Source organism: Coregonus lavaretus (genome assembly GCF_964263955.1).
Source record: "Coregonus lavaretus genome assembly, chromosome: 5".
NCBI lineage: Eukaryota > Metazoa > Chordata > Actinopteri > Salmoniformes > Salmonidae > Coregonus > Coregonus lavaretus.
Window position 1 is genome coordinate 50,072,877 of NC_139992.1, and position 25,498 is coordinate 50,098,374.

The window sequence follows — 25,498 nt, forward strand, 5'->3', positions numbered from 1 at the left end:
GGCCTCTGGGGCTGATTTTTAAAGAACAGTTGTCTGCTGATTAGGATATAAGGTCAGTTAGACATTTTCTCTGCTTCTGTGCTGGAAGTATCGCCCTGTTGCAACTTGTAATAAACTGGATAGATTTTTGATTGACTTTATTTGTGACTGCTCTTCTCTTTTGTTCACCTGTAAATTCCTCTTACGATCCACTTATACTCCCCTGCTTTTCTCATCAGCACTTCAATTCAACCACTCAAATGACAGCCCAGTCTTCAAAGACAGTGCTGTCCCTGGACTCTGAGGCGGTGCGCTCGCTCAAAGATGGCATCAACTTTAAGAAGAGCCCAGATGATGGGAAGTGCTATATCATATACAAAGAAAATGGAGAGCTGAAGGCCTGCAAGAACCAATGCAAACACCAAGGAGGCCTGTTCATCAAAGACATTGAGGACTTAGATGGAAGGTAAGTAGACTTAAAGGGGAAGTTCAGGATTCTACAACTTAAGATAGCTGAAGTTTGTAGTGGCTGTTTAGAGAATACCAAACCATGGATTACAGTTTCTCCTGGCCCATAGACTACTTTCAGGCAGAGGAACCATCTAACATCAAGTTGTAAAATACAGAGGCTTAGATATAACATATCTATTCAATGGGACTGAAAGGTTTTTCTGATACAGGACGGTCCGATGTACCAAACACTACAAAAAAGCTGAACGTCTCAACTATGCACTATGTGAACCCTCCCGACAGCTTCACACAGGATGAGCTGGGTAAATTGAGCTGCTATTTTCTTTATTTTTTTTATTATTTTTTTTATTTACAGTTTTTTTTGATTGCTTAAGCACGATTTTCAAAACAGGGCCCGTGTTTTCAAAACACTACACACAATTAGCACAACCACACACCCAATTAGCAAAACACTACAGATCCTTTGCAAAATTAAACACTCTTGTAAAAACTATACACTTCTTTTTAAAAACCACACTTTGTTACCATATGAAACACACACGTTTCACATTACTATACTCTGTTTGCACGAGTTACACTCTGCTGTGATAAACCTAAAACACTTTTAGCACTTCTACTTCCCTATGATTAGAGTAGGCTACTCTCAACAAAGTACAAATATAATGTAAATTCACCAAACACTACACAAGACCAATGTTGCAGACTGAAGAAACTCATTTATTTCTCAACACGCCCAAAATGTTGACATGGAGATTCATAATACTGTAACCAAACGTCACTTTACGTATTGTAAGTTCAAAAAAAATAAAAATAAATAACTAGACATTGTCTCTTCGCCTAGCTGGATCTGGCCAGAGAATTTCATCAACATCGCAGGCAATGTTGTCATTAGCAAGACACCTTGGAAAGAAACGTCTTGAATGACGAATCCATCCTTGCATTGCTGCTACCTCCATCTGGTCACAGGCCTCCTCCATGGCTTGGATGAGGGGTACCTCAGCCTGGAGACGGAGATCATATACCTTCCACCGCCATGCCGAGAAAAACTCTTCTATAGGGTTGAGGAATGGAGAGTATGGTGGAAGATATAGGACGGTGAAATGTGGATGTTGCTGAAACCAGTTCTGAACCAGAGCAGAGCGGTGGAAAGACACATTGTCCCAGACAACAATGTATTGCATATGATCGATTTGATTTGCTGCTGTTATGTTGTGCAATTGGTCCAAGAATGTAAGTATGAGTGCTGTGTTGTAAGGGCCCATATGGGCATGGCAGTGGAGGACCCCATTCTGTGTAATGGCTGCACAGAGTGTTATATTACCCCCACGTTGCCCTGGGACATTGACTATAGCCCTGTGGCCAATGATGTTTCTTCCCCTCCTTCGTGTTCTCGTCAGGTTGAACCCAGCCTCATCTACGTAAATGAACTCATGCTGGATCTCCTCTCCATCCATTCGTAAAACTCTCTGAAAAACAGTGTAAGGCAAAATTGTGTAGTTCAGTGTAGATCTAGTATACATATTACAGTACAGTAAAAGATTATGAGACAGTATGCAAGATCACACTGCTAAAGTGAATACATACCTCTGCATAATCATGCCGCAGTCGTTTCACCCTTTCGGAATTGCGCTCGAAAGGCACTCGATAAATTTGCTTCATTTGAATATGTTTTTTTTTTAGGATGCGTGCCAGTGTTGATGTTGAGACCTGATGGATATTGTTGAAAATGGCGTGGTTATTGACAATGTTAGCTTGGAGCTGCTTGAGTGTTATAGCATTGTTGGCCAAAACCATGTTTACTATCTCCCTCTCTTGCTGTTCTGTGAACATAGGAGGCCTTCCCCCTTGTCGTCCCTGACCCTCAATCCTATGTAGAAAAAAAAACAGTATACAATAGTACAGTAATTTCACAGGAAAAGGTAACAGAAGTGCTGATAGTGCATAGAATATAGTACTGTAAGCAGTTACTGAAACCGTGCAGATGTTTTTGATATGATGATATTTTTACAATACCTATTTTCCAGTCGAAATGTTCTCATCACACTTGCCACTGTATATCGGCTTAGATTTGGCTGTACTCGCAGTCCAGCCTCCCTCAGCGTCAGGCCGTGGTTGACAATGTGGTCAACCAGTGTTGCGCGGATCTCATTTGTCAGATTCGGTCCTCTTTGAGCACCTTCTTGTCTTCCTCTTCCTCTTCCTCTTCCTCCCCTTCCTCCTCCTCCTCCTCCTCCTCCTCCTCCTCGTTCTCCTCCTCGTCCTCCTCATTCTCCTCGTCCTCCTCGTCCTCCTCATTCTCCTCGTTCTCCTCGTCCTCCTCCTCGTCCTCCTCGTCCTCCTCGTTCTCCTCGTTCTCCTCGTCCTCCTCCTCGTCCTCCTCGTCCTCCTCGTCCTCCTCGTCCTCCTCGTTCTCCTCGTTCTCCTCGTCCTCCTCCTCGTTCTCCTCGTCGTCCTCCTCCTCCTCCTCCTCCTCCTCGTCTTACTTTTTCTCTGACTCTTTCCATTGTGCTTGAAGACCGATGAACTCACCTGCTGCTTTTTATAGTGCTTATACACCTGATTGGTGTGTCTACAATTAAGCAAACGAGTGTTTGCACACCTGATGACTGTGTTGAACCAATTGGTTGGACGGTGTGGTAATTTGACAGTCAGTGCTTTGGTATTGCAAGGACGTGACTTCATGATAGATTTTTGTGTGTAATGTATGTTAAGTGTGTTTAGTGTTTTGCAAATCACTGTGTGTAGAGTTTTGCAACAAGTGTAAGGTTGACAATGTGCTTATAGTTGTGCAAATATGGGCTGATGTTTTGCTTCTTGAGTGTAAGGTTTTGCTAATAGTGTACTACTTTTAATTTTAGTGTGTAAGCAATCCAAAAAAACTGTAACTAGGCAAGTCAGTTAAGAACAAATTCTTATTTACAATGACGGCCTACCAAAAGGCCTCCTGCGGGGACGGGGGGCTGGGATTTAAAATAAAAATATAGGACAAAACACACATCACGACAAGAGAGACACCACAACACTACATAAAGAGAGACCTAAGTCAACAACACAACATGGCAGCAACACATGACAACAACACGGTAGCAACACAACATGGCAGCAGCACAACATGGTAGCAGCACAAAACATGGTACAACCATTATTGGGCACAGACAACAGCACAAAGGGCAAGAAGGTAGAGACAACAATACATCACGTGAAGCAGCCACAAGTGTCCGTTTTTTGAACCTGAAAGGCTATTGAATGGCTTTTGAATTAGTCTATTTGCCATTTTAGGTCATACTAACAGGTAATGTCTGATGTTTTGTGTTCTCTGACAATTGTGTATATTTGTACACATTGTGTGATACTGACAATCAAATCAAATCAAATGGTATGTGTCAAATGCTTGGTAAACAACATGTGTAGACTAACAGTGAAATGCGTACTTACAGGCCTTTCCCAACAATGCAGAGAGAAAAAATAGAAATAATAACACAAGGAATCAATACACAATGAGTAATGATAACTTGGCTATATACACGCCGTACCAGTACCGAGTCGATGTGCAGGAGTATGAGGTAGTTGAGGTAGATATGTACATACAGTATATGTAGGGATAAAGTGACTAGGCAACAGGATAGATAACAAACAGTAACAGCAGCGTATGTGATGAGTCAAAAGAGTTAGTGCCAAAAGGGTCAATGCAGATAGTACAGGTAGCTATTGGCTAACTAACTATTTAGCAGTCTTATGACTTGGGGGTAGAAGCTGTTCAGTGTCCTGTTGGTTGAGTGCTCAGCTGTCCATCCCTTTGGCCCTCTAAAATGAATGAGGATCACAGTGTAAATAATAAGTCTGATGTTTAATATGTCTATATGTACATTAAGATAATCAAATCAAATTAATTAATTTGATTATTAGTCGGAAGAGATTTGACTTTGGCTTGATTTTGCTAATGCAGACATCGTGATGACGGACGAGGGTGGTCTTCAGCTCGTGGAGGTGATCGTGTGGGACCCCTGGTTGGCAGACCCCCAGGATCCACAGGAACTGCAGAAGGGAGAGGTGACTGTGAGTACACCGCGTCACACACACCACACACCCACGGCTGGACAGATCTGAGGCCTTCCCCAGTGGACAAAACTGGTTGCAATTACATTATGACATCTTACATGACGTCATGGTCCGGATGTATACTGGTTGCATAAGGATGTTTTGTTAAGGTCAGAAAAATATGTCTTGATCTGGTTGTGATCTTGATCTCGTCATGAAAAAGATGTCTTCACCTGGCTGGTGGTAAAACAGAGTTGAAACAAATCTGGAACACATTCCCATGTTGTTTAGTCACAAATTTGTGACAAGAACACAAACACTAGCTATGATCCAAGGCTAGTTAGTAATTACCCGGAGTGAATAAAATATTAGCCTTAAGATGATAACCGAAATCTTTGACTCATCTTTGATCCCATCACTATCACCGCCTTTATAATGTGAGATCTGAGGCTGTGTTCTCACCTGAAAGGCTGCAGTGCCACGCTTAAGCCTGGGACACATAGGGGAGATGGGCATAGGTTGAAAGCTATCACCAACTTCCATCCAAGATTCTACATGACAAATCGGGATAGACCTCCGATCACAGCCGTGCCCAACAACAGTGGTCACAGATGGCTTTTGACCATCTCTCCTATCTGTTCATTTAAATTCCAGAGACACGGAAACGACAGTCCCAACTCCAACACCTCTGAGTTTTTCCCCACATGGCCGACACGCAATTTATATCGATGTGATTGATGGTCAACCGCGCCGTGATCAAATGTAAAGTGATAGCACGTCGGGCGACAGGATTCTCTGCTCCAAACTCGACCTTCATGTTCCTCCAGGTGACCTACCTCACCCATGCATGCATGGAGCTCCAGCTAGGGGGGAAGAAGATGATATTCGACCCCTGGCTGACGGGTCCGGCCTTCGCCAGGGGCTGGTGGCTGCTCCACGAGCCCTCTGCTGACTCCATGGAGAGGCTGTGCAGGGTGGACCTCATCTACATCAGCCACATGCACTCCGACCACCTCAGGTATGTAGAGATGTTACCAGTATGGAGTATGGGAGAATGAAATGAGTTGATATAGGAGGACAGGCTCAACGTCACTGGAAGGGAATGGATGGAACGGTATCAAACACATCAAACACATACTATTCCAGCCATTACAATGAGCCCGTCTTCCGCAATCTCCACCCACCAGCCACCACTGATTTCAATGTATTTATCATTTCGGTCCCACTTTAAACATATAGAATGCATAAACCTTCATAAGCACTACATCAATGCTATATCTATAATCTATAAGCGTATGTCATACTCTATAAATGGTGTATACACTATGTATTTTTATACACCATTTTTAGAGTATGAGATAGGTTTATAGATGATATGTGAAGCATTTATGTAAGCTATATTAAGCCTTTAAGTACTTCGTGTATATGGGACTCTAGTTTCAATTCCGGAAGTAAACAGAAATTTCATGAGGATGAGCACACAGAAGGCAGGAAGTTTTAAGATAATTGCTGAAAAATGTATTTTCAGCTACCCAACCTTACAGTTTTTCTCAATTGTTTACACACAAATACTGGTACTTGAGACACAATGACCACAACATGTAACTCATGCACCAACCCCCTGAACCAATTCTGCTAAACTACAAGCACAATTCCTGCTTTACACTAAAATTGCAGTTCTACAACACACTTTTTTCAAAACACTACACACAAATCTTTGCATTTGGCACAATTTTCATGTAGAAAATCTCTTGTTTTCACAATGAACACACTGCCATTCAAATATGCACACTGACTCATCACATGGGCAAACACCCGTCACACAGTTTTACAATTAGCAATCAGAGCTTTAGCATAAAAGGGCAACAGGTGAGCTCTTCTGTTTTGGAGCAATGGATGCCAACATTGGAAACAGAGGCAGAGCCAGAGGAGTGAGAGTAAGAGGAGGAGGACGGGGAGGACAAGGACGAGGAAGGCCAAGGACCGTAATCTCTGATGAGATCCGAGCCACTTTGGTTGATCATGTGGTCAACCATGGTCTAACAATGAGGGAGGCTGGGCAAAGAGTACAGCCAAATTTGAGCAGGTACACTGTAGCATCCATAATCCGGACATTCCGAAATGAGAATAGGTAAGAAATCTACTCTCACTAGAAAATTGCAGTACTGCATATCAATATAGTACTCAATGAGTACAGTTAGTACAGTATTGCCTGTGGACTGTTCTGTAGGACTGTAAAAAATAAAGTATGTTTCAAGTATTTGGGAAATGTATTTCTACTTTGTATTTACAGCATTTTACTATTTGTTTGGCAGAACTGAAAGATTACCAACACAAGGTGGTCGGGAACGTGTTCTGTCTCCTGAACAGGAAACTGAAATCATGAACATGGTCCTAGAAAATAACGCCATAACATTATGGCAAATACAAAGGAAAATAATAGAAAACAATGAGATATTTCAAAATATTGATAGGGTAAGCTTATCAACACTGGATCGTGTCTTGCGCAGAAATAATCTCAGGATGAAGCAGGTCTACAGGGTGCCATTTGAACGCAAATCAGAAAGAGTCAAAGAATTGCTATATAACTATGTGCAATTGAGTCCTATACAATCCCACAATTGATGCATACTCTCAACACTGTATAAATTATATATATTTCAGTATTGTAATCATAATGATTGTGCTTCACAATAGTGACCACTCCATGTCTATTTCTGATATTGTCATGTGTGTTTCAGAGAGTCCTTGAGCTAGAGGTGGCTGCAGTGGAGCACCAGTTCATCTTCATTGATGAGGTTGGATTCAACCTCACAAAAAGACGAAAGAGGGGAAGGAATATCATCGGCCAGCGTGCCATTGTTCAAGTCCCTGGCCAGCACGGAGGGAACATCACAATGTGTGCAGCGATTACCCACCACGGCGTCATCCATCACCATGCTACCCTTGGCCCCTACAACACCGTCCATCTGATCACATTCCTGGACACCCTACACAACACACTCATTCCACCAGATCAGGTAGATGGCCCAGAGCAGCTCAGGTACGTTGTCATTTGGGACAACGTAAGTTTCCACAGGGCTGCTGTGGTTCGTAACTGGTTCACTGCCCACCCACGCTTTTTAGTTGTTTATCTCCCTCCATATTCTCCATTCCTCAATCCTATTGAGGAATTTTTTTCTGCCTGGAGATGGAAAGTCTATGACCGAAATCCACAAACGCGTATACCTCTTCTCCAAGCTATGGAAGACGCATGTGGAGATATAGCAGCTGATGCTTTTCATGGCTGGAATCGCCATGCTAGGCGATATTTCCCCCGCTGCTTGGCCAGGGAAAACATTGCTTGTGATGTGGATGAGGTGCTGTGGCCAGACCGCAACAGAAGAGAGGATGCAGCATAGTTTATTTTTATTTTTTATTTTTATTACTGTAACTGTATACATTAAATGCTTCTGTTTTGTATGTAGACCACTGTATGTGCAACTTTGTGTTGGTTGGGAATGGGATGTACACTGTGTACATTGTTTTTGTGGGAAAAATGAAATATATTTGTTACCGTGTATTTGTGTGTTCTGAGTATAAAAACAATATTCTCAAATATTTTACAACACACTTATGTATGTACTGTCTGTAGTAATGGCAACACTGAACCAAAAAAAGGCCTAAGTCATTATGATGAATGGAGAATAAGTGTTTTCCATTTATCATAGTGTTTTACATTGAGCACATCAGTGTTCAACTGGTTCTTATAAATGACTATTCATATGATGGTTTGTGTGTGTCATTTGAAAACAAAATACAATTTTGATAAGAAATAACATTGTTTTGAATGTAAAGTTTCATTTTGCTGGAGAATTGAGGGGTTTTGCCCATTGTGTGTGTGTTTTTTGATTTGTGTGTAGAGTTCTGAGAATATGAGGCATGCTTTCAGAAAATGTGTGTAAACAATCGAGAAAAACTGTCAAATCTCTTTCTGCAACGAGACCCGATGTTCCCATTTATGTTGGCGACACATCAAGGCCAGTGTTCTGGTAAGAGTTAACTATATATATGTTACATATTAACATGGTTTTACAACCATAAAACAAATGAGGATGTCACCTTTGTGGGGTTATGCTGTCCTCGTTTGGTAAGGGCGCCAGGTAGCTTAGTGGTAAAGAGCATTGTGCCAGTAACTGAAAGGTCACTGGTTCCAATCCCCGAGCTGACTAGGTGAAAAATCTGTCAATGTGCCCTTGAGCAAAGCACTTAACCCTTATTGCTCCTGTAAGTCGCTCTGGATAAGAGTGTCTGCTAAATGGTTATCTACAGTTGAAGTCGGAAGTTTACATACACCTTAGCCAAATACAGTAAAAAATTCCCTGTCTTAGGTCAGTTAGGATCACCACTTTATTTTAAGAATGTGAAATTTCAGAATAATAGTAGAAATAATTATTTATTTAAGCTTTTATTTATTTCATCACATTCCCAGTGGGTCAGAAGTTTACATACACTCAATTAGTATTTGGTAGCATTGCCTTTAAATTGTTTAACTTGGGTCAAACGTTTCAGGTAGCCTTCCACAAGCTTCCCACAATAAGTTGGGTGAATTTTGGCCCATTCCTCCTGACAGAGCTGGTGTGACTGAATCAGGTTTGTAGGCCTCCTTGCTCGCACACGTTTTTTCAGTTCTGCCCACACATTTTTTATAGGATTGAGGTCAGGGCTTTGTGATGGTCACAAAGCCCTGACCTCGTACCTTGACTTTGTTGTCCTTAAGCCATTTTGCCACAGCTTTGGAGGTATGCTTGGGGTCATTGTCCATTTGGAAGACCCATTTGCAACCAAGCTTTAGCTTCCTGACTGATGTCTTGAGATGTTGCTTCAATATATCCACATAATTTTCCTTCCTCATGATGCCATCTATTTTATGAAGTGCACCAGTCCCTCCTGCAGCAAAGCACCCCCACAGCATGATGCTGCTACCCCCGTGCTTCACGGTTGGGATGGTGTTCTTTGGCATGCAAGCCTATCCCTTTTTCCTCCAAACACAATGATGGTCATTATGGCCAAACAGTTCTATTTTTGTTTCATCAGACCAGAGGACATTTCTCCAAAAAGTACGATCTTTGTCCCCATGTGCGGTTGCAAACCATAGTCTGGCTTTTTTATGGCGGTTTTGGAGCAGTGGCTTCTTCCTTGCTGAGCGGCCTTTCAGGTTATGTCGATATAGGACTTGTTTTACTGTGGATATAGATACTTTTGTACCTGTTTCCTCCAGCATCTTCACAAGGTCCTTTGCTGTTGTTCTGGGATTGATTTGCACTTTTCGCACCAAAGTACATTCATCTCTAGGAGACAGAACGCGTCTCCTTCCTCAGCGGTATGATGGCTGCGTGGTCCCATGTGTCACACCCTGGCTCTGGGACTCATTATGTTGAGCCAGGGTGTGTTCATTCTATGTGTGTATTTCTATGTTGGTAATTCTGTTGTGTTGATTTCTATGTTTTGCCTGAGTGACTCCCAATCAGAGGCAACGAGTGTCAGCTGTTGGCTGGTTGTCTCTGATTGGGAGCCATATTTAAACTGTATGTTTTCCCTTTGTGGTTGTGGGTTTTTGTTCCGTGTTTCGGTCATTGATACCGTGGACGTCACGAGTCGGTTCTTGTTTTGTATTCATGTTTAAACTTTAACTAATTAAAGTATGTTTGTTCATCACGCTGCGCCTTGGTCTACTCCTTACCTCGATCGTGACACCATGGTGTTTATACTTGCGTACTATTGTTTGTACAGATGAACGTGGTACCTTCAGGCATTTGGAAATTGCTCCCAAGGATGAACCAGACTTGTGGAGGTCTACAATTTTTTTCTGAGGTCTTGGCTGATGTATTTTGATTTTAACCATGATGTCAAGCAAAGAGGCACTGAGTTTGAAGGTAGGCCTTGAAATACATCCACAGATACAACTCCAATTGACTACAATTATTTCAATTAGCCTATTAGAAGCTTCTAAAGCCATGACATCATTTTCTGGAATTTTCCAAGCTGTTTAAAGGCACAGCCAACTTAGTGTATGTAAACTTCTGACCCACTGGAATTGTGATACAGTGAATTGTAAGTGAAATAATCTGTCTGTAAACAATTGTTGGAAAAAAGACTTGTGTCATGCACAAAGTAGATGTCCTAACCGACTTGCCAAAACTATAGTTTGTTAACAAGAAATGTGTGGAGTAGTTGAAAAACAAGTTTTAATGACTCCAACCTAAGTGTATGTAAACTTCCGACATCAACTGTATATATACAGTGCCAGTCAAAAGTCTGGACACACCTACTCATTCAATGGTTTTTCTTTATTTTTACTATTTTCTACATTGTAGAATAATAGTGAAGATATCAAAACTATGAAATAACACATGGAATCATGTAGTAAGCAAGTGTTAATCAAATCCAAATATATTTTATATTTGAGGTTCTTCAAATAGCCACCCTTTGCCTTGATGACAGCTTTACACACTCTTGGCATTATCTCAACCAGCTTCACCTGGAATTCTTTTCCAACAGTCTTGAAGGAGTTCCCACATATTCTGAGCACTTGTTGGCTGCTTTTCCTTCACTCTGATGTCCAACTCATCCCAAACAGTCTCAATTGGGTTGAGGTTGGGTGATTGTGGAGGCCAGGTCATCTGATGCAGCACTCCATCACTCTCCTTCTTGGTCAAATAGGCCTTACACAGCTTGGAGGTGTGTTTTGGATCATTGTCCTGTTGAAAAACTAATTATAGTCCTACTAAGCGCAAACCAGATGGGATGGCGTATCCCTGCAGAATGCTGTGGTAGCCATGCTGGTTAAGTGTGCCTTGAATTCTAAATAAATCACAGACAGTGTCACTGGCAAAGCACCCCCACACCATCACACCTCCTCCTCCATGCTTCACGGTGGGAACCAAACATGCGGAGATCATCCGTTCACCTAGTCTGCGTCTCACAAGGACACGGCGGTTTGAACCAAAAATCTCACATTTGGACTCATCAGACCAAAGGACAGATTTCTTCTGGTCTAATGTCCATTGCTCGTGTTTCTTGGCCCAAGCAAGTCTCTTCTTATTATTGGTGTCCTTTAGTAGTGGTTTCTTTGCAGCAATTTCACCATGAAGGCCTGATTCACGCAGTCTCCTCTGAACAGTTGATGTTGAGATGTATCTGTTACTTGAACTCTGCGAAGCATTTATTTGGGCTGCAATCTGAGGTGCAGTTAACTCTAATGAACTTATCGTCTGTAGCAGAGGTAACTATGGGTCTTCCTTTCCTGTGGCAGTCCTCATGAGAGCCAGTTTCATCATAGCGCTTGATGGTTTTTGCAACTGCACTTTCAAAGTTCTTGACATTTTCCAGATTGACTGACCTTCATGTCTTAAAGTAATGATGGACTGTCATTTCTCTTTGCTTATTTGAGCTGTTCTTGACATAATATGGACTTTTACCAAATAGGACTATCTTCTGTATACCAACCCTACCTTATCACAACACAACTGATTGGCTCAAACACATTAAGAAATTCCACAAATTAACAAGGCACAACTGTTAATTGAAATGCATTCAGGTGACTATCTCATGAAGCTGGTTGAGAGAATGCCAAGAGTGTGCAAAGCTGTCTTTTTGTTGTTGTTTTGTTTTAACCTTTATTTAACTAGGCAAGTCAGTTAAGAACAAATTCTTATTTACAATGACGGCCTACACCGGCCAAACCTGGACGACGCTGGGCAAATTGTGTGCCCCCCTATGGGACTCCCAATCACGGCCGGTTGTGATACAGCCTGGAATCAAACCAGGGGGTCTGTAGTGACACCTTAAGCACTGAGATGCAGTGCCTTAGACCACTGCGCCTCTCAGGAGCCCAGGCAAAGGGTGACTACTTTGAAGAATCTCAAATATAAAATGTATTTTAATTTATTTAACACTTCAAATCATATCAAATCAAATTTTATTGGCCACATGCGCCGAATACAACAGGTACAGACATTACAGTGAAATGCTTACTTACAGCCCTTAACCAACAGTGCATTTATTTTTAACAAAAAAGTAAAAATAAAACAACAACAAAAAAAGTGTTGAGAAAAAAAGAGCAGAAGTCAAATAAAATAACAGTAGGGAGGCTATATATACAGGGGGGTACCGGTCCAGAGTCAATGTGCAGGGGCACTGGCTAGTGGAGGTAGTTGAAGTAATATGTACATGTGGGCAGAGTTAAAGTGACTATGCATAAATAATTAACAGAGTAGCAGCAGCGTAAAAGGATGGTGTGGCGGGGCAGTGCAAATAGTCCGGGTAGCCATGATTAGCTGTTCAGGAGTCTTATGGCTTGGGGGTAGAAGCTGTTGAGAAGTCTTTTGGACCTAGACTTGGCACACCGGTACCGCTTGCCGTGCGGTAGCAGACAGAACAGTCTATGACTAGGGTGGCTGGAGGCTTTCCTCTGACACCGCCTGGTATAGAGGTCCTGGATGGCAGGAAGCTTGGCCCCAGTGATGTACTGGGCCGTACGCACTACCCTCTGTAGTGCCTTGCGGTCGGAGGCCAAGCAGTTGCCATACCAGGCGGTGATGCAACCAGTCAGGATGCTCTCGATGGTGCAGCTGTAGAATTTTTTGGGGATCTGAGGACCCATGCCAAATCTTTTCAGTCTCCTGAGGGGGAATAGGCTTTGTCGTGCCCTCTTCACGACTGTCTTGGTGTGTTTGGACCATGATAGTTCGTTGGTGATGTGGACACCAAGGAACTTGAAGCTCTCAAACTGTTCCACTACAGCCCCGTCGATGAGAATGGGGGCGTGCTCAGTCCTCTTTTTTTTCCTGTAGTCCACAATCATCTCCTTTGTCTTGGTCACGTTGAGGGAGAGGTTGTTGTCCTGGCACCACACGGCCAGGTCTCTGACCTCCTCCCTATAGGCTGTCTCATCGTTGTCGGTGATCAGGCCTACCACTGTTGTGTCGTCGGCAAACTTAATGATGGTGTTGGAGTCGTGCCTGGCCATGCAGTCATGGGTGAACAGGGAGTACAGGAGGGGACTGAGCACGCATCCCTGATGGGCCCCCGTGTTGAGGATCAGTGTGGCAGATGTGTTGTTACCTACCCTTACCACTTGGGGGCGGCCTGTCAGGAAGTCCAGGATCCAGTTGCAGAGGGAGGTGTTTAGTCCCAGGATCCTTAGCTTAGTGATGAGCTTAGAGGGCACTATGGTGTTGAATGCTGAGCTGTAGTCAATGAATAGCATTCTCACGTAGGTGTTCCTCTTGTCCAGGTGGGAAAGGGCAGTGTGGAGTGCAATAGAGATTGCATCATCTGTGGATCTGTTGGGGCGGTATGCAAATTGGAGTGGGTCTAGGGTTTCTGGGATAATGCTGTTGATGTGAGCCATGACCAGCCTTTCAAAGCACTTCATGGCTACAGACGTCAGTGCTACGGGTCGGTAGTCATTTAGGCAGGTTATCTTAGAGTCCTTGGGCACGGGGACTATGGTGGTCTGCTTGAAACATGTTGGTATTACAGACTCAGTCAGGGACATGTTGAAAATGTCAGTGAAGACACTTGCCAGTTGGTCAGCACATGCTCGGAGTACACGTCCTGGTAATCCGTCTGGCCCTGCGGCCTTGTGAATGTTGACCTGCTTAAAAGTCTTACTCACATCGGCTACGGAGAGCGTGATCACATAGTCATCCGGAACAGCTGGTGCTCTCATGCATGCTTCAGTGTTGCTTGCCTCGAAGCGAGCATAGAAGTGGTTTAGCTCATCTGGAAGTCTTGTGTCACTGGGCAGCTCGTGGCTGTGCTTCCCTTTGTAGTCTGTAATAGTTTTCAAGCCCTGCCACATCCGACGAGCATCAGAGCCAGTGTAGTATGATTCAATCTTAGTCCTGTATTGACTCTTTGCCTGTTTGATGGTTCGTCGGAGGGCATAGCGGGATTTCTCATAAGCGTCCGGGTTAGAGTCCCGCTCCTTGAAAGCGGCAGCTCTACCCTTTAGCTCAGTGCGGATGTTTCCTGTAATCCATGGCTTCTGGTTGGGGTATGTACGTACGGTCACTGTGGGGACGACATCATCGATGCACTTATTGATGAAGCCAGTGACTGATGTGGTGTACTCCTCAATGCTATCTGAAGAATCCCGGAACATGTTCCAGTCTGTGCTAGCAAAACAGTCCTGTAGCTTAGCATCTGTCATCTGAACACTTTTTTATTAACCGAGTCACTGGTGCTTCCTGCTTTAGTTTTTGCTTATAAGCAGGAATCAGGAGGATAGAGTTATGGTCAGATTTGCCAAATGGAGGGCGAGGGAGAGCTTTGTATGCGTCTCTGTGTGTGGAGTAAAGGTGGTCTAGAGGTTTTTTTCCTCTGGTTGCACATTTAACATGCTGGTAGAAATTAGGTAGAACGGATTTAAGTTTCCCTGCATTAAAGTCCCCGGCCACTAGGAGCGCTGCATCTGGATGAGCGTTTTCCTGTTGATTTATGGCCTTATACAGCTCATTCAGTGCAATCTTAATGCCAGCATTGGTTTGTGGTGGTAAATAGACAGCTATGAAAAATATAGATGGTTACTTCATGATTCCATGTGTTATTTCATAGTTTTGTATTCTACAATGTAGAAAATAGTACAAATAAAGAAAAACCCTTGAATGAGTAGGTGTGTCCAAACTTTTGACTGGTACTGTATATGTTACATATTGACATGGTTTTACAACCATAAAACAAATCTAATGTCACCTTTGTGGGTTTATGCTGTCCTCGTTTAAACCATGTTACAGGATGAAAGGTCGCTGGTTCTAATCCCCGAGCCGACTAGGTGAAAAATCTGTCGATGTGCCCTTGAGCAAGGCACTTAACCCTAATTGCTCCTGTAAGTCGCTCTAGATAAGAGCGTCTGCTAAATGACCAAAAATAAATAAAATAATGCTGGAGAAAAGACAGGTGCAGCTGACAAATATCAACGTGGTTCTCTTTGGCGTTTGGCAATATGTAAGCCCAAACAGCTCACTCTGAATGAACAGTTTATACGATAGCATGCAGGAACCCCTGTCAAAAGGCTCTCCTTTAATGCATTCTCCTGTTGTTATCTCCATCAGATTGATGAGCACCTCAGATTCATGATTCTGAAGGATGAAGTGCACCCCGAAATGGACACCTGTATCATTGTTGAATATAAAGGTACTCATCATGTCATTTGTAAAAGCATATGGCGCTAGCTTAGCAAAGAGTTGTGGGTTCAATTCCTGCAGTCACTGGAAGTCCTTTTGATGAAAGAGTCTGCTAAGTGGTATATACACTGAGTGTACGAAACATTAGGAACACCTTGCTAATATTCAGTTGAACCCCCTTTTTGCCATCATAACAACCTCAATTGGACTCTATTGGCATGGACTCTACAAGGTATCGAAAGCGTTCCACAGGGATGCTGGCCCATGTTGACTCCAATACTTCACACAGTTGTGTCAAGTTGGATTGATGTCTTTTGGGTGGTGAACCATTTTTCATACACACGGGAACCATTTGAGTACATGAAAAACCCAGCAGTGCTGCAGTTCTTGACACACTGAAACCGGTGCGCCTGGCACCTACTACCATACCCCCTTTAAAGGCACTTAAATATTTTGTCTTGCCCATTCACACTCTGAACGGCACACATACACAATCCATGTCTCAATTGTCTCAAGGCTTAAAAATCCTTCTTTAACCTGTCTCCTCCCCTTCATCTACACTGATTGAAGTGGATTTAACAAGGGACATCAATAAGAGATCATAGCTTTCACCTGGATTCACCTGGTCAGTCTATGTAATGGAAAGAGCAGGTGTTCCTAATGTTTTGTACACTCAGTATACAAACACAAGCAGGTCACACATTCTGACTTTTGTCACACTTTATCGACCTACAGATTATAAATTGATAAAAATATAGGTTCCAATTAAGCCAAATTATTTTATTGAAAATGCTCTTCCTGTTTGATTCAGGTCATTGTCAATTCAGTAATAAAAAGCATACAAATAATATTGAGGTGCAAGTTAGAACCTTATCTCAACCTTATCTCATTGACGTCATTTGACGGGTGCATCTGATCCTGGTTTTCCCACCCAGGTCATATGATCCTCAACATGGTGGACTGCACCAGGCCAAACTACGGCCGGCTGCCCCACAATGTGGACCTGATGATGAGTGCGTCTGGCTTCCCCATGACCTTCAGTGGAGGACAATCCACAGGTGAGTTGGGCAGGTATACAGCGTCCAAGTGTACAGCCAGTAAAATAACAGAGAAATGGGTTTTCCTTCTTATTGCCTACACATGGAGTGAATCTCAATTGTATTTCCTCTCTCCTCATCTCCTTGTCTCCTCCTCAAAGCACATTGGAGCAGATCTGAGGTTCCTTCCCTCAGATGTTCTCCTCCAATGAATTTTGAGGAGGAGACAAGGGTAGAGGAAGCGAGGAATCAACTAAATACAACTGAGATTCACTCACTGACTAGTGTTGCGTTCTCCCTGCAGAGAGCTGGAAAGCCGATTTCATCAAGAATGAAAGGAAGAAGCTCATGAACTATAAGGCCCAGCTGATAAAGTCCTTGCAGCCAAAGATCTACTGCCCGTTTGCGGGTTACTTTGTCGAAGCACACCCCTCGGACAGGTATCCCCATTGAGATGGGAGAACATTACCATATATGAATAATGAGCACAATAGGTTTCATTTTCTATTTCTCTCCGTGCTGTTATTTCCATGTGTTTATTCTCACATTACTGTAATATATCCTCAAAAGAGAACAAACAAAACAACACAGTTATAAAATCTGGCTATCCCATCTGTATTACAAAACATGTACTATTTTGTGTACAAATTCCCTTCTATGTTCAGGTTAGGTTTTGACCCCTCTTATCACTTCAATTGCAGTCACTCAACATAAGACACATCACAACTTGACATTGACAACTGACATACATTAACTGACAGGTACATTAAGGACACTAACATGAAAAATAACGCGGAGGAGCTCAATGCCCTGATCAAGAAGAGCGCTCCAGGCATAACAACATGGACACCAAAGCCAGGTGCTGTGCTCGATCTGGCCTTGGCTCTGATGAGCCCCAGCCGGTAGGAATGCTCATCAATAAGCAAATAGTGTGTGTGTCCATGTCTGTCCATCAGTCCATACTCCATAGAAATGCCAATAATCATCAATAATCACAATTCACATTTTTGTTGTTGATGTTTCCCTCTATTCCCCATTGTTCCCCTTTTTCAGTATTGTTCCCTACTGTTGTCAATGTCATCATTACCTCACTTCCCTACTGTTGTCAATGCCATTATTACCTCACTTCCCTACTGTTGTCAATGCCATTATTACCTAACTTCCCTACTGTTGTCAGTGCCATTATTACCTCCCTTCCCTACTGTTGTCAATACCATTATTACCTCATTTCCCTACTGTTGTCAATGCCATTATTACCTCACTTCCCTACTGTTGTCAATGCCATTATTACCTCACTTCCCTACATTGTCTACCATTATTACCTCACTTCCCTACATTGTCTACCATTATTACCCCTCTTCCCTACATTGTCTACCATTATTACCCCTCTTCCCTACATTGTCTACCATTATTACCTCACTTCCCTACATTGTCTACCATTATTACCCCTCTTCCCTACATTGTCTACCATTATTACCCCTCTTCCCTACATTGTCTACCATTATTACCTCACTTCCCTACATTGTCTACCATTATTACCCCTCTTCCCTACATTGTCTACCATTATTACCCCACTTCCCTACATTGTCTACCATTATTACCTCACTCCCTACATTGTCTACCATTATTACCCCCTTCCCTACATTGTCTACCATTATTACCTCACTTCCCTACATTGTCTACCATTATTACCTCACTTTCCTACATTGTCTACCATTATTACCCCTCTTCCCTACATTGTCTACCATTATTACCCCACTTCCCTACATTGTCTACCATTATTACCTCACTTCCCTACATTGTCTACCATTATTACCTCACTTCCCTACATTGTCTACCATTATTACCTCACTTCCCTACATTGTCTACCATTATTACCCCTCTTCCCTACATTGTCTACCATTATTACCCCACTTCCCTACATTGTCTACCATTATTACCTCACTTCCCTACATTGTCTACCATTATTACCCCCTTCCCTACATTGTCTACCATTATTACCTCACTTCCCTACATTGTCTACCATTATTACCTCACTTTCCTACATTGTCTACCATTATTACCCCTCTTCCCTACATTGTCTACCATTATTACCCCACTTCCCTACATTGTCTACCATTATTACCTCACTTCCCTACATTGTCTACCATTATTACCTCACTTCCCTACATTGTCTACCATTATTACCTCACTTCCCTACATTGTCTACCATTATTACCCCTCTTCCCTACATTGTCTACCATTATTACCCCACTTCCCTACATTGTCTACCATTATTACCTCACTTCCCTACATTGTCTACCATTATTACCTCACTTCCCTACATTGTCTACCATTATTACCTCACTTCCCTACATTGTCTACCATTATTACCCCTCTTCCCTACATTGTCTACCATTATTACCCCACTTCCCTACATTGTCTACCATTATTACCTCACTTCCCTACATTGTCTACCATTATTACCTCACTTCCCTACATTGTCTACCATTATTACCTCACTTCCCTACATTGTCTACCATTATTACCCCCTTCCCTACATTGTCTACCATTATTACCTCACTTCCCTACATTGTCTACCATTATTACCTCACTTTCCTACATTGTCTACCATTATTACCCCTCTTCCCTACATTGTCTACCATTATTACCTCACTTCCCTACATTGTCTACCATTATTACCTCACTTCCCTACATTGTCTACCATTTTTACCTCACTTCCCTACATTGTCTACCATTATTACCCCTCTTCCCTACATTGTCTACCATTATTACCTCACTTCCCTACATTGTCTACCATTATTACCCCTCTTCCCTACATTGTCTACCATTATTACCCCTCTTCCCTACATTGTCTACCATTATTACCCCACTTCTCTACATTGTCTACCATTATTACCCCTCTTCCCTACATTGTCTACCATTATTACCTCACTTCCCTACATTGTCTTCCATTATGTTCTCTTTCTACATTCCCTTTTTTTTCCTACATTATATAAAAAAAAATGTATGTTGTAAATAAGGTAAAATGCACTTTAAATCATGTATGACTTGACTATAACCACAGGAAAGCCATCACCGACCCTCCGACCGGGACACAAATCTATAAGGACAGTTGGGACTTTGATTTGTACGTGGCTGAACTGAACAGGGCAATCACCGCTGAGATATTTAGACATAAAAGCTGGATCCAATTTTATTACACCTGGGCAGGGTTTAAAAACTACAATCTGGTTGTTCGGGTAAATATTGTAGTCCATATAAAAGTCCTCACAGCTCTTAGTGCTTTACTGCACATCTACAAGCTGACTCCTGTGGTGGATTCATTAGTCGCTGACCGTTGCAAAACGGTTGGTCTGTTGCAACAGAAACCGATTACAGTTTACTCTAGGAACCAAACGGAAGCCTGAATTTGTCCAATAGAAACTCTAATTTTCGTGGCAAAATGTTTTCCGTTTGGAGTAAACGGTTTAGACCAAACGTTTTGTACCAATCTGTCTGCGACTTATGAATACACTCCTGGTTACTCCTGACTCGCATTCGGTAGGCAGTAAAAACATGTAACGAAAATTATAATTATTATTGGACAATCTATTAATAGACAATCTCCATTTTAAACGTTTCTTGGTTTTGTACCGACTGAACGCGACCCCTTCCACTCACTTCCTCTCTCTCTGTAGATCTTTGGCATGTTTAAAACACGTAGGGACGCTCTCACGGACACAGATTAAGCTTATTCCTGGATAAATTAATAAAAAGCTCAATGGAGAATCTCTATCGGAATTTTTTTTTGGTCCAGGACTAGGTTTAATCTGTGTCCAGGAAACTGCCCCTTGGAGCATCTGATTTTGGCAGCTTGGACTATGACCCCTGGTTCCATTGCGCCAGGCAAGCTCAATCAATTTGAAACATTTAAATACATTTTTAACCCAAATCTGGTGGGTTTGAGAGTTGAAATTAGAAGGAATCTTTTCCAATTATTCTCATGCTTATGCTACTTTCTTTTTAGATTCTGGTCATTCTTTAGATTCTGGTCATTCTTTAGATTCTGGTCCTTCTTTAGATTCTGGTCCTTCTTTAGATTCTGGTCATTCTTTAGATTCTGGTCCTTCTTTAGATTCTGGTCATTCTTTAGATTCTGGTTATTGATTCTGGTTATTCTGGTTATTTATATTCTAGTTATCTGGTGTTTATCATAACTGCAAGTTAGTGAATAATGCAAATTGTTTGAATTCCAACACAACATAGCCTTACTGTTGTTTTTATTATGTATTTAAGGTCATTGAGACAGATGAGGACTTCAATCCGATAGACAATGGCTACAACTATCTGGTGGACTTCATGGATCTCTCCTTCCCTACTCAGAGGCCTGCCAGAGAGCACCCTTATGAGGAGGTGAGCATGGCTACAACACCTGCTCACCTATATACTATTAAGTACACTGCACTCCACTTATGAGAAGGATCAATACAAACATTGTGGGGAAAGAACATAGCATGTTACAAATCTGTCATAAGGGTGGCAGGTAGCCTAGCGGTTAAGAGCGCTGGGCCAGTAACTGAAAGGTTGCTGGTTCAAATCCCCGAGCTGACTATGTTCCCTTGAGAAAGGCACTTAACCCTAATTGCTCCTGTATGTCGCTCTGGATAAAATAGTCTGATAAATGAGTAAAATGTCAATAAGAATAACATTTCCTGGACTCATGTCATTCTCGTAAGAGGTGAATGCTGTATGAGATGGCAGGCTACTATGCAAAACTTCAAGGGTTTGACTGTGTTGTCGTTGGCAGATGCAAAATCTGTTTTCAATTGAAGATCATTGTTGCTGGCTCAGTTCTCACTACTGCCTTAAATGCAGGGCTTGATAAGGACAGTGCCTTCAGAAAGTATTCACACCCCTTGACTTTTTCCACATTATGTTGTGTTACAAAGTGGGATTAAAATTGCTTTCTCATTTTGTATCAATGATCGACACAATTTATTTTATTTTTTGTTAATGGAAAATAAAACGCTAATATATATAATATATAATAATATAATATAGCAATAACCAGCAAAGCATCCCCAAACCATCACACAACCACCACCATGCTTGACCGTTGGTATGAGGTTCTTGCTGTGGAATGCAGTATTTGGTATTCGCCAGGCATAATGGACCCATGTTGTCCAAAAAGTTATACTTTTGACTCATCTGTCCATAGAACATTCTTCCAAGAGTCTTGATGATAATCCAGGTGCTTCCAGGTGCTTTTTGGCAAACTTGAGTCAACCTTTTGGACGACATGGGTCCCATTATGCCTGGTGAAAACCAAACACTGCATTCCACAGTAAGAACCTCATGGCTGCGGTAGTGTGATGGTTTGGGGATGCTTTGCTGCCTCAGGACCTGGACGACTTGCCTTAATAGAAGGAACCATGAATTCTGCTCTGTATCAGAGAATTCTACAGGAGAATGTCAGGCCATCCGTCTGTGAGCTGAAGCTGAAGCACAGCTGGGTCATGCAGCAAGACAATGATTCAAAACACACAATCAAGTCTACATGAAAATGGCTAAAAAGCAAAACATTTGAAGTTTTGGAATGAACTAGTCAAAGTCCAGACCTAATCCCAATTGAGATGTTGTGGCAGGACTTGACACGAGCAGTTCATGCTTGAAAACCCACAAATATTGCTGCGTTAAAGCAGTTCTGCATGCAAGAGTGGGCCAAAATTCCTCGACAGCAATGTGAGAGACTGATCAACAACTACAGGAAGCATTTGGTTGCAGTCATTGCAGCTAAAGGTGGCACAACCAGTTATTGAGTGTAAGAGGGCAATTACTTTTTCACACAGGGAAATTGGGTGTTGCATAACTTTGTTAATTAAATAAATAAAATAAGTATCCATTTTTTTTGTTATTTGTAAACTCAGGTTCCCTTTATCTAATATTAGCTTTTGGTTGAAGATCTGATAACATTCAGTATTAAAAATATGCAAAAATAGAGAACATCAGAAAGGGGGCAAATACATTTTTACGGCACTGTATATGGGTAAGTCTTTAAGAGCTTTCCACACCTGGATTGCACAATATTTGCCCATTATTATTTTTTAATTCGTCAAGCTGTCAAATTGGTTGTTGGTCATTGCTAGACAGCCATTTTCATGCCATGCCATAGATTTTCAAGTTGATTTAAGTTAAAACGGTAACCAGGCCAATCAGGAACATTCAATGTCGTCTTGGTAAGCAACTCCAGTGTATATTTGGCCTCTTGTTTTCGGTTATTGACCTGCTGAAAGGTGAATGTGTCTCCCAGTGTCTGTTGGAAAGCATACTGAATCAGGTTTTCCTCCAGGATTTTGCCAGTGCTTAGCTCTATTCCATGTATTTTTATCCTCCCTAGTCCTTGACGATGACAAGCATACCCATAACATGATGCAGACACCACCATGCTTGAAAATATGAAGAGTGGTACTCAGTGATGTGTTGTGTTTTCCCCAAACATTACGCTTTGTACTCAGGACAAAAAGTTAATTTCTTTGCCACATTTCTTGCAGTATTACTTTAGTACCTTGTTGAATTTTGTATTCTATACAGGCTTCCTTCTTTTCACTCTGTCATTTAGGTTAGTATTGTGGAGTAACTACAATGTTGTTGATCCGTCCTCAGTTTTCTCAGATAACAGCCATTAAACTCTGTAACTGTTTTAAAATCACCATTGGCCTCATGGTGAAATCCCTGAGTGGTTTTCTTCCACTCCGGCAACTGATTTAGGAAGGGCGCCTCTATCTTTGTAATGACTGGGTGTATTGATACACCATCCAAAGTGTAATTAATAACTGCACCATGCTCAAAGGGATATTCAATGTCAGCTTTTATTTATTTTTACCCATCTACCAACAGGTGCCCTTCCCCTGGTCTTTGTTGTGGAATCTGAGCTTGAAGTTCACTGCTCGACTGAGGGAACTTACATCTAATTGTATGTGTGGGGTAGCGAGATGGGGTAGTCATTTAAAAATAATCAAGTTACACAGTATTATTGCACACAGAGTGAGCCAATGCAACTTATTGTGTGAGTTTTTAAGCACATTTTTACTCCTGAACTTGTTTAGGCTTGCCATAACAAAAGTGTTGAATACTTATTGACTCAAGACATTTTAGATTTTCATTTTTAATTAATTTGTAAACATTTCTAAAAACATAATTCCACTTTGACATGATGGGTTATTGTGACACAACAACGTAATCCGTTTTAAATTCAGGCTGTAACACAACAAAATGTGGAAAAAGTCAAGGGGTGTGAATACTTTCTGAAGGCACTGTACACTGCACTCCACTTATTAGAAGGATCAATACAAAAAGCAACTGCTTCTAGGGCTCAAACATTTAGGGGCAGAAACATACCATGTCACAAATCTGTCATAAGAATAACATTTCCCTGGACTCATGTCATTCTCATAAGAGGTGAATGCTGTATGAGGCACAGGCGCACAGAGATGGCAGGCTACGATGCATAACTTCAGGGTTTGAATGTGTTGTAGTTGGCAGATGCAAATCTGATGCAAAGCTGTTTTCAGTTGAAGATAATTGTTGCTGGCTCAGTTCTCACTACTGCCTTAAGTGTAAGGCCGGATTACTGAACGGGCACGCAGGGCAAAATGTGTAGAATAGCATGAGATGAGCTATAAAACAGCAAATTTTTCTCTTTGCCCCATGGCAAAATGTATAGAATTGCAGGTAATTAGCTTTAAAACTGCAAAATGTTCTCTCATCATGGCAAAATGTGAAGAACAGTATGAGGTGAGCTATAAAACTGCAAATGTTTATCTCGGCCTCATGTCAAAATGTGTAGAATAGCATTATAAAACTGCACATTTTTCTCTCTGGAGGTAGGTGTCCCGGGACCGCAAATGTGGCAGTCCGGGCCTTCCTAAATGCCAACATGCCTTTAAAGGAACCCCCATTTATCTCCAAGTGGATAATTAGTTTGTTTTCCATTTCATGTAACTTGATTGGACTGAGACATAGAGAGTGTCCTACTTTATCTTCTGTAAAGATCAAGAGCAGGATCGGAGTCATCAGGCACGTGGCTTCTTTGGGACGACCTGTACATGAGTGGCACAGTGGTCTGAGTGGCGCAGTGGTCTAAGGCACTGCATCGCAGTGCTAACTGTGCCACTAGAGATCCTGGTTCGAATCCAGGCTCTGTCGCAGCCGGCTGCGACCGGGAGACTCATGGGCGGCGCACAATTGGCCCAGCGTCGTCCAGGGTAGGGGAGGGAATGGCCGGCAGGGATGTAGCTCAGTTGATAGAGCATGGCGTTTGCAACGCCAGGGTTGTGGGTTCGATTCCCACGGGTGGCCAGTATAAAAAAAAATATATGTATTCACTAACTGTAAGTCGCTCTGGATAAGAGCGTCTGCTAAATGACTAAAATGTAAAATGTACATCGGCTTTCAGAACCGTCTGAGCAGAGAGCCAGACGTCTACCACCACCGGTAAGCCCTCGTCTCCTCATCTTGCCTCCTTTTCTTCCTTCCTTCCTCCCTTACCAGACCCAGGCATCTACCACCACCAGTAAGCCCTCGTGTGCTGTTATGAACTCTATTGTGTTGTGTTGCTGTACACTAGAGCAACGATTCTCAACTGTTGCATTTTATACCTGTCTTGGTTATTTGTCCAGGTTCTGGAACCACTTCCAGACAGAGTTGCCAGTCGCTGGGCCGGATTGGGACTTGTTCCTGCAGCAGGTGCCATCATACCAGAGGTCTGCTGAACCCCAGGGAATCCAAACAGAAAGTGGCTCTGCTTGTACATTGTCTTAG

General features: G+C 42.2%; 1 pseudogene across 1 annotated transcript; it reads left to right on the plus strand.

The window, feature by feature from the left end:
- The first annotated feature begins 239 nt into the window (after window positions 1-239).
- LOC311130160 (cytidine monophosphate-N-acetylneuraminic acid hydroxylase-like) lies at window positions 240-25,498 on the plus strand (annotated as a pseudogene). The gene is made up of 15 exons: window positions 240-445; window positions 660-752; window positions 4,397-4,506; window positions 5,316-5,506; window positions 8,442-8,519; window positions 15,414-15,480; window positions 15,588-15,669; window positions 16,595-16,717; window positions 17,001-17,136; window positions 17,458-17,598; window positions 19,764-19,938; window positions 20,975-21,091; window positions 24,729-24,795; window positions 25,134-25,171; window positions 25,357-25,498. The product of its transcript is annotated as a cytidine monophosphate-N-acetylneuraminic acid hydroxylase-like (transcript).